The sequence below is a fragment of the Triticum dicoccoides genome, chromosome 4A (genome assembly GCF_002162155.2).
Source record: "Triticum dicoccoides isolate Atlit2015 ecotype Zavitan chromosome 4A, WEW_v2.0, whole genome shotgun sequence".
Classification (NCBI taxonomy): domain Eukaryota; kingdom Viridiplantae; phylum Streptophyta; class Magnoliopsida; order Poales; family Poaceae; genus Triticum; species Triticum dicoccoides.
The window spans coordinates 624,785,678-624,795,412 of NC_041386.1; the positions used below are offsets into that span (position 1 = coordinate 624,785,678).

Here is a 9,735-nt window from a genome sequence, read left to right on the forward strand (position 1 = left end):
ATGGCAAGTAGTAGTTCTTCTGCAGGAGGTGACAAGGTGAATAAGCTGGTGACCATCCTGAGCATCGATGGCGGCGGTGTGAGAGGGATCATCCCAGCCACCGTCCTCGCCTTCCTTGAGAAGGAGCTCCAGGTAAGATACTTTTACGTATGTTCATCAATCGATCTTGTCATATATCACTGCATGTGTAATGTGTTGCCTGTAGAAACTGGACGGGCCGGATGCTCGGATCGCGGATTACTTCGACGTGGTCGCCGGCACCAGCACCGGTGGCCTTTTGACGGTGATGCTCACGGCGCCGGACAAGGATGGACGGCCGCTGTTCGATGCCAAGGATCTGGCAAAGTTCTACATCGACGAGTCGCCCAAAATCTTCCCACAGAAGTACGCATGCAACTAACTAACTGAGCATGCATTCATATGTATATCACTATACACATACCAGTATATGGATCATCAGTTCCTTAGTTTACGACATCGTAATTTCATCGATTCTTGGAGAGTTAATTGCCAAGGTGCAGGGACTCAATCTTCTCCAAGATCGGCACAGCTCTGGGGATGGTGACCGGGCCCAAGTACAATGGCAAGTACCTCCAATCGTTGCTCCGTCGGCACCTCGGCGACACCAAGCTGGACGGGGCTCTCACCAGCGTGGTGATCCCGGCCTTCGATATCACCCACCTGCAACCCACCATCTTCTCCAGCTACCAGGTACCCATGTGATGCACGCATATGCATGGTATGGTGCTACCTATGTACTCCCTCTGTCCTAGAATATAAAAACGTTTTTGGCACTATGCTAGTGTTAAAAACGTTTTTATATTTTAGGACCAAGGGAGTACCTAGTAACGAACAATCAACTAATCATATGTGCATGCATGATTGACCAGCTGAAGAACCAGCCAGCGAAGAACGCGCTCCTGTCAGACATCGCCATTGGCACCTCCGCCGCACCCACCTTCTTCCCGGCGCATTACTTTGAGACCGAAGACGGCAAGGGCGGCACAAGGGCCTTCAACCTCATTGACGGCGGCGTCGCCGCCAACAACCCTGTAACTACTTAAGTTCACCAGTACACACAACTCGGTCATCTGGCAGGCCCAACTGACTCGATATCTCACGTGCATGGCTACTGTAGACATTATGCGCGATGAGCCATGTGGCATAGGACATCATCATGGCTGGGAACGGTGACTTGCTTGGGAAGTCATACATGGTCATCTCCATCGGCTGCGGGACGTCTTCAAATCCGAAAGGCAAGTATAGTGCTAAGGACACAGCCCAGTGGGGCATCCTGGACTGGATCCTCAAGGGCGGCACCGTCCCGATCCTCGACATGTTCAACGCGGCTAGCGGCGACATGGTCGACATCCACCTCTCCATCCTCTCCGCCGCCCTCGGCTCCTCCCATCAATACCTGCGTATCCAGGTACCTACCCACCTACCTATTATACCCAAAAAAGAAAACATAACAATGAGTGGCCTATTGTGGTAATTTAAAGAGAGTACTGCCTGGCCTCTGCATCAATTGATGTACACAACAATTATCTGCTACGGTAATTAATGAATGGTTGATGTACATGCAAATGCAGTATGATCAACTAAGCGGAAGCGCAGGCTCAATCGACGACTGCTCCAAAGCTAACTTGGATAAGCTGGTGGAGATTGGGAATGAGCTTCTCGGGAAGAAGGTATCTCAGGTGGACCTAGAGACATGCCAGAATGTGGAGGTACCCGAGAGGGTACCAACGCGGAGCAACTAGCTAAGTTTGCAAAGCAGCTCTCCCATGAGAGGCGTCGCCGTCACAACGAACTAGCAACTACACAGACCTAGTGTGTTTCATTTTTTTCATCTAATTTGGTGCATGTATATGCATGCATGTTTTTTCCATTATGTTTTATATGTTCATATAGTAAATCCTACTGTACGGTGGTGCTATAATATAGTTTTGTGCATATTACAGAAGATTTGTTGAAGGCGTTGTAATCTGGTTCATATGAATGCATGGAATTATTATTGCTACTGTGTTTCCTTTCAAAGTCAGTAATTGTAATTTTATATGACAGGTAAATGCAACAAATCAGGTATTAGGTCGATCTATCCAAATTCTCCATGACTTACTGATATAGATGTTGATATCTTTCTATAAACATGGTCAAACATAGAAATGTTAACTTTTTTTAAAGACTAGCATTATATTTTGAAACGGAGGGAGGGAGTATAGCCTTGTACAAGGAAGAATTAAGGTGTTGATATGTGGTTTATATATATATGAGTGCATGGAGCTGGTATATCACTACCAGACTTGTTTTCAAAGTCACTTACTCTAATAGTTGTGATTTGGTATCACATAAACTACATGAATAATCCTTATTCGAAGCGTTTTTTGAATGAGAAAAGCCTTGATCATCCTGACAAATGTTTCATTGCCTTAGATCAACTTCAATATAGATGGATGTGTGCATCACAATAATGCAGAGGCCGGATGTTCCAACCTCTTTTTTGAAAAAAATAAAAAGAAGAAGAAAAATCCTGACAAATGTCTTGCAGAGGCATAGTCGTGCACTTTGCCCAAAAAAAACATGATGGTTCGAGCACAAGGAACTTCTCATTGTCACGTCCTTTGCCCACAAGAAACCTCCATGGCTCCATCATCCTTTTTTAAAATAAATAAATACAACGAGCAGAGATCAGGTTTGTCTCTTGTATTGGTTTGACTTGCATGCAGAGCTAAGGACACCTGCTATCCTAATCCGAATCAATTTTCATATTCCAGCTGTACAGGCCGCGTCGGAGGAATCATCAATACGTGCTTCCATACACATATGATGTCAGTTAGTAGTTGCCTGGCACGTTATGTCTCTGCACAAAGCCCGTCATGAGCTACCAATAATATGTTTACTATTATCCCGTGGAATCTAGTTGTCTTGCTGAAGGTGACCATAACTAATTAATCACTCTTGTTACTAACCATGATACGCTCACATCATACTTTGATTCGCTGATGGAATCATGGAAAGCTACTTATGAACTCTATATGGTTTGCGTCGAACTGGTATATATATACCCGGAGTCAATATAAGATGGCATGGCTTGGGAATTATGGTACTAGAGAAGTCATAGATATTCTAAGAGTAAACGGCATACCTATTGAAGAACCTCATTTCGTACACATTGTCACATTTTCTAAACATTTATGGGTGATATATAATGTAGATGCATATTTAGTTATTTACCTTGCCGCCGCTGAACACTCGCAACCTTTACAAGTTAGAATCACCAGGAAGCCACAGTCTGTAGATTTCATAGACATTTCCTCTAAGTTAATTTGATAGTCATCCAATGATAACATAGAAAAACACAAGTTATAACCATCCACGGCAGAAAACACAAGTGGAAGAAAACATAAATGGATGGTACGTAGGTTCAGGTTGAACCATATGGTCAATTACATATCAAGTTTCTACAAGGCGACACCTTAAGATTTCAACGCCTTTCCTTGGTCCTTCAATGCTGCTTCTTCAGGTTGTGTTGTCAGTGCTAGGGGTTGCGGTGTTGGTACTTGGGATTGTGGGCGCAAAGTGCTGCTGTCGTAAAAGGATCGGATAGGTGGTACCATCTCAGGTGAGTCGAGCATGGTCCTTGATGTAGTCATACATCTCCTTCAACATACCCAAGTGATTCTTCAAATCTTTCTTGTGCAATGAGCTGCGGTGACGGATGGTCTCGCCTCGCCTCTGGGGGTCAACGTGTGCTTATAGCACGCAAGAAGGACCTGGCGAAGTTCTATCGACGAGCCGCCCAAAATATTCCGACAAAAGTAAGCAACTAACTAACTCAACATGCATGCATGCCTATGGTGACACAAGGGCCTTCAACCTCATGGAAGGTGGCATTGCCGCCAACAACATTGCTTGTAACTACCTACTTAAGCTCACTGGTACATAACTCGATTGGGCCCACGTAACTTGTTAGACTAAGTATATATTAGATATACGTGTTGTAACATAACATGTACTTGTACGGTTCTCTCTTATAAATATATGACAGCCGTACCCACCAAGGGTATCGAGCATTGTTCCAAACCCTAATTTGTATAACATGGTATCAGACGACGCGTTTGATTCGCGCCGCGCTTCCGCCTCCTCTGCTGCCGCCGCCGCCGCCGCGTCGGCCTCCTCTGCCGTCCGCCTCCCTCGACCCTGGCAACGGACTCGCCCTTCATGGCGTCCACACCGCTCGCCTGGGCTCGGCAGGCGGCCTCGGACTCGCGCCCGATGGCGCCGTCCCGATCTCCCGCACTCGATCCATCTGCATCGGCTCGGTCTCCCGCGCCCTCCTACGGCGCCTCGATCGTCGCCCCGGTGCACTACGGCGCTGCCCCGGGCCAATCCCGCGACGCACCGCCGGCTGCTGGTCCCTACGGCGCTGCCCCGGGCGATTCCCGCGATGCGCCGCTGGCTTCTGGCGCTGGTCCCTACGGCGCGTTCCCGGGCCAATCCCGCGATGCGCCGCTGGCTTCTGGCCCCTATGGCACTCCTCCACAGCAACCCTACGACGCTCCCGTTCCGCACCCATACGGCCCTCAGGGCCTCTACGGTGCCCCTGTCCAGCAGCCCTACGGCGGGGTATACCCTGCATCGTACGTTGCTCCGTCCTCGACGCCGTATGCGATGTCGCCCGTCGTACCCAGTGAGGCACTGCATGGCGCGCCCTACGGAGCTCCTGGGTCGCACACCGCGCCACCTCTGCAGTCCTACGGCGTGCCCTCTGTGCAGCCCTACGGTCATCACCAACACTCCCGTGTGCTGCCTCCGTCGGCCGATGCTGGTTCCATACAGTGCCCCTCCGACGTATGACTCGCAGCTTCCCGCATCAGTGTCCGAACCAGGACCGTTCCACTTTGCTCATCTGGCGACGGTGAAGCTCTCTGCTGATAACTACCTCCCGTGGCGCGCTCAGGTGTTACCGCTGATGCGTAGTCACTACCTTGAGGGGTATGTCGATGGTACGCTGCCCTGTCCGCCGGCCATGGTTCCGGTGCCCTCAGCTGCAGGTGGTTCTGTCATGGTGTCCAACCCTGCTCATCGTCGGTGGATCGCTCAGGATCAGGCTATTCTGGGTGCTATTCAGTCCTCGCTCACTCCCTCCGTGGCCGGCATGGTGGTCTTTGCCGCGACGTCGAGGGATGCATGGGCCACGCTCGACTCCAGCTTCTCTTCACAGTCGCTGGCTCGGTCTTCTGCCATCCGTAATCAGCGGGGTGAGGTCAAGAAAAATGATCTCTCCGTCACGACCTTCTTCAACAAGGTCAAGACCCTGGCTGATACACTATCATCCATTGGGAAGCCTCTTCATGACGAGGAGTTCACTTCATTCATTCTCAATGGGCTTGACGAGGACTATGATTCCCTTGTTGAAAACATCAACGGACGTGACACGCTGACGCCGCCTCGCGATCTCTATGCACGCCTCCTCAACACCGAACAACGACTCGTTGCTCGCCGCTCCGTTGGCGTCTACTCGGAGGGTCCATCTGCGAACGCTGCTCTTCGCGGAGGTGCTCGCGGTGCCAAGCAGAAGGCGCTGTCATCTTCGGGCAGCCAGCCCCGTCTGCCCGCTCCACCTCCACCGACGTCTGGCCACAAGCGGCTCCACTGTGAGGCGTGTGGTGGTGGGGTTGAGTGTCAACTCTGCGGTATTGAGGGACACTTGGCGTCTCGCTGCCATCGTCGCTTCAAACAAGATTTTCTTGGCATTGGGAACAATGGGAAGGGCAATGAGAAGCAAGCTTCTCTCGCTACACAGGATCCTGGCTTCACTCCATCATACTCTGTGGATCCTGCCTGGTACATGGACACGGGCGCCACAGACCACTTGACGAGCCAGCTTGACAAACTGGCCACTCGCTGGCCCTACACCGGCCATGATCAAGTTCGCACTGCAAATGGATCAGGTATGCCCATCTCACATGTTGGTCAGGCATCTCTCCTTTCACGTACCACTAAAACCTTGTGTCTTCTTGATGTCCTTCGTGTTCCCTCAGTCACACGTAGTTTACTCTCGGTTCCTAAATTAACTCGTGACAATAATGTGTTCGTTGAGTTTCACCCTTTTTATTTTTTTATCAAGGACCGGTGTTACGGCATATCTCTCTCAAGGTAGTTTTGGTGATTGATGACAACATGTTTGCGGACTAATCTTGTGCTTTGAATAATTCACAGATTCTCCCCTGGCACGAGACGTTTTCTTCCCCTCGGAGTATATTTCAAGATGGTGTAGCTCTTTCGTTTCTTTCTCGGTGGACTAGTTGCGTAGAGGGCACCGTACTATCAAGAGGGGGTCCGCTGGGGTATTGCATGGGTGGAATCAACACGTACACATCAGCTTCTCACCCTCCGAGCTTTTCCATTCCATTGTAGAGATCTCTCCTCTCTTCCTTGTCCTGTCTGGGTCCAAGCGGTAGTACCGCGCAACCCAGCAGTAGTACCGCTGAGGAGCCACAAGCGGCAGTACCGCTCCACAGCGGTAGTACTGCCCGTGGCTCCACAGCAATAGTACCGCTGGGGTGCCTGGCACCTCCGCCTCGTCCTCAGCCTCTTTGGAGAGATTCTCTCTCTCTCTTCTGTGCCCCAGCGGTAGTACCGCACTACCAGCGGTAGTACGGCCGAAGGGTCACAAGCGGCAGTACCGCTCCACGGCGGTAGTACTGCCCGTGACCCCGCTGCCGTAGTACCGCTGGGCTGTGTGGCTCCTACCGCCTCGACTCGAGGGGTCTTTTTCTCGTGTCAGGTTTTGCGGCACTAGTTGCGGTTGTAGAGGCGGTAGTACCGTTCCAGGAGCGGTAGTACCGCCCCTACCACTGCGGTAGTACCGCGTTGGGTCCTATTCCTACTAGTCTCCTCTGCGCGGCAGTGCCGCTGGCTGGCGCGGCAGTACCGCTGACCTGGCGGTAGTACCGCCCCCTCTCAGCGGTAGTACCGCCCTGTGCGGGGCTGGTTGGTGAGGGGCAATGGTTGGATTGTTGCCCCTGCTATAAAAGGGAGTCCCCTTCTTCTCTTTGACCTACCTCTTCCTCCTCCAAGCTCAATTTTTTGCTCAAGCTCCATTAAATGCTCCAAGCTCCATTTTCGCCCGATCTATCTCTCTAGCCAATCAAACTTGTTGATTTGCTCGGGAGTGATTGAGAAGGCCCCGATCTACACTTCCACCAAGGGATTTTCGATTCCCCCACTCATCCCTAGCGGATCTTGTTACTCTTGGGTGTTTGAGCACCCTAGACAGTTGATGTGATGGCCTGGCTTATTAGGGATGATAGACTACACATATTAATAAGGAATTCCTTCTTTTCCGGGAGCCCATTCAGACAGAACTCCAAAGTTAAGCATGCTCAGCTTGGAGTAGTGTCAGGATGGGTGACCGACCGGGAAGTTGCTCCCGGGTGCACATGAGTGAGGACAAAGTGCGCAGAAAAGACTAGTATTGATCTATGAGGCCAGTCTAGATCCCGCCAGGAGTAACGACCACCGGTGGGTGTGTCCGGGGCGTTACAAGTTGGTATCAGAGCCGACCCTCACGGTTACACGGATGGTTGCGGACAGGTGCGTGGTCATGTTGTTCATGACGTTTGTGACCCGTCGTGGCACACGGCATGGCACATGTACTGGACTAGAAGCACAGACGTATGTGCCAAGAGGGAACGTTCCTGTGGCCCGATGAGGACGTCGGTTCCTCTGAGTGGGGGTGTATGTGATGGCCTGGCTTATTAGGGATGATAGACTACTCATATCAATAAGGAATTCCTTCTTTTCTGGGAGCCCATTCGGACAGAACTCCAAAGCTAAGCATGCTCAGCTTGGAGTAGTGTCAGGATGGGTGACCGACCGGGAAGTTACTCCCGGGTGCGCATGAGTGAGGACAAAGTGCGCAGAAAAGACTAGTATTGATCTGTGAGGCCAGTCTAGATCCCGCCAGGAGTAACGACCACCCGCGGTTGTGTCCAGGGCGTTAGAATTGAGGTCACCACGGAGCCATAGTCCATTGTGGTGAAGCTTCATGGTTTTGTTGGGAGCTTCCGATTAAGTTGTGGAGATTGCCCCAACCTTGTTTGTAAAGGTTCGGTCGCCGCCTTCAAGGGCACCAATAGTGGAATCACGACATCTCGCATTGTGTGAGGGCGTGAGGAGAATATGGTGTCCCTAGTGGCTTCTTGGGGAGCATCGTGCCTCCACACCGCTCCAACGGAGACGTACTTCCCTTCAAAGGGAAGGAACTTCGGTAACACATCCTCGTCTTCACCGGATCCACTCTTGGTTATCTCTTACCTTTACTTGTGCAAGCTCTTTAGTGTTACTTCTCTTGCTTGCTTGTTTGCTTGTTGGTATTGCATCATATAGGTTGCTCACCTAGTTGCACATCTACACAACCTACTTTGATGCAAAGTTTAATTTGATAAAGAAAAGTTAAAAATTGGTAGTTGCCTATTCACCCCCCCTCTAGTCAACCATATCGATCCTTTCAACTGGTATTAGAGCCGCGTCTCTTTATTAAGGACTTTACCGTCCAAAGAGTATGGTTGATACCGTAGACGGTGTGGAGGAACACTCCGGTGTGAATCCGATCTCGTCTACGGGCGATGGGGGAACCTCAGTCTCTCGGGAGGAGTTCAATGTGGCCTTGAAGACATTGAAAACCTCCATGACGACCGAAGTTGAAAGCATGTTTACTAAATTTCTTGAGGGGCTTATACTATCCACCGCACCGTTGAAAGTGGGTGACCCCGCCAACAAGGTGACGGATGCTATCCCCGACAAGGGGGAAGCTAGTAGTGAAAAGGCTCCTTCTTCTAGTGGTAAGAATGGCACCGGCATCTTTGCCCATGTGGAACCACCACTTGTTTATGGTGGACCGGTTCCTTCCACTCATTTGAATCATGCCGGTCCTCCCCCTAAGATTGTGAAAAATGAGGACTTTGATTCTTGGGTTTACCGCTTTAAACGTCATTTAAATCATGTGAACACTAATCTTTGGAGAATCATTGAAGAAGGTTTCTATCCACATGATCCAAGCAACTTCACTCCTCGAGAAGCCGTGGATAATCAATTCAATGAGAATGCTCTCTTCATCATTCAAGATGCAATTCCACCCGAAGATCTACCTCATCTTCGGCCCTTGGCCTTGGCCAAAGACGCATGGCTTTGTGTTGTCTCACTCTATCGGGGAAGCGCAATCATTCAACGCTCCAACTATGAAGTGGTGCAAGATGAGGCCGATGAGTTTGCAATGAAAGAAGATGAAGAACCTCGTGAGGTTTATGGGAGAGTAACCAAACTCGCGGTCTCACTACGAGATCACGGGAGCAAGGACACGGATGACAATTGGATCAAGCGCAAATTCCTCAAGGCAATGATGCCCTACCACAAGGCCATGTCCTCCGTCATTCGTCAAAGACCTGACTTCCACACTTTGACCTCAAGCGAAGTGTTGGATGAGTTTGTGGCCATGAACATTTTGGACAAGACCACCGACAATGCGGTGCTCCGTTCTCAATGGGCAAAGAAGCCTAACCTTGCATTGAAGGCCAAGCTCACCGTTGAATAAGAAGAAGAGGAAGAAGAGGAGAGCAACCCCGAAGATACGAAGTATGCATATCATGAACACATGGCACTTGCTTTAAGGCAATTTTGGAGCAAGAAAAACTCGAGGCCAAACTTTAGCAAAAACAACTCGAGTGG

The 9,735-nt window shown here is 50.3% G+C and overlaps 1 pseudogene; it reads left to right on the forward strand.

Annotated features, from left to right (window-relative positions):
* Positions 1-2,005, forward strand: LOC119287468 (annotated as a pseudogene).
* Positions 2,006-9,735: the final 7,730 nt, after the last annotated feature.